The sequence below is a fragment of the Rhincodon typus genome, chromosome 21, assembly GCF_021869965.1.
Source record: "Rhincodon typus isolate 14 chromosome 21, sRhiTyp1.1, whole genome shotgun sequence".
Lineage (NCBI taxonomy): Eukaryota > Metazoa > Chordata > Chondrichthyes > Orectolobiformes > Rhincodontidae > Rhincodon > Rhincodon typus.
Genome location: NC_063352.1, coordinates 45,453,783 through 45,454,825, shown reverse-complemented (window position 1 = coordinate 45,454,825; position 1,043 = coordinate 45,453,783).

Below are 1,043 nucleotides of genomic sequence, written 5' to 3'. Positions count from 1 at the left end.
AAATCAGGAACAAAAACAAAGTTGTTGGAAAAGCTCAGCAGGTCTGTTCTGAGGAAGGGTCAACGGACCCGAAACATTAACTCTGTTTTATCCTTCACAGATGCTGCCAGACCTGCTGGGCTTTTCCAGCAACTTTGTTTTTTGTTAGGACCTTTTAGCTGTCTTGAGTCTGGATAATGGCAGCAAATACAATGGCTTGCAGGCCAGGATCCTGAAGACAATTTTAATAATTTGGCCGAGGCTTGGCACTGTTTTGGGGTTTTTCTGTGGACTGTCTTGAGTCCTTTTGTTCAGGAGATGTCCTGAGTGAGGCTATGACTGAAATAATGCTTCCCAAGCTGTCTGCCTGGCATGGATGTCCACTTACATTGGAGTACCCTGCAACCCTTATGGCCCACTTGCTGTACTTTCCAATGATAAAGCCAGCTGTTGTGCCTGTTTGAACTCCAGCTGGCTTTCAGCTAGTAGGTGCGTTTGCATGGCTACATCATTAATCCCAATCTCGTTGCCACCAAAATAACCCCACAGAAGCCAATATCCTGTCAACGATTCACCCTTTACTTACACATGCACACTTCTTGACTGTAGCACTGCATCTTCAGGGTCAGCTGCCAGAGTTCCAGAATCTCTGACACTCCTCTTTTTTATCTGTCAGCCAGGGCTCCCTAATAGGACCAGGTTAACAGCCTGAGTCAGGGAACTCAGACTCTGAGGTCTAGCTGGCGGACCTTGTTACAAATACTACAAACCCCAAATCCCCCGGCCCCAGCCTTGCTCTGCTCAACTTTGCCAACTTTGGTCCCTGCGCTGCGGCTACACCAACCTCTCTCCATGGATCAAGGCCTTACTAGCTTTGCCACCAGGTTCAGCCTGATTCAATGGTCCTGATCACCAGCCTCGCTCCCCAGGCCCCAGTCTAACTTCCAGACCATGGTCTCACCAGCCTCACTCCCCAGGCACCAGTCTAACTTCCAGGCCCTGGCCTCACCAGCCTCCCTTCCCAGGCCCCAGTCTAACTTCCAGGCCCTGGTCTCACCAGCCTC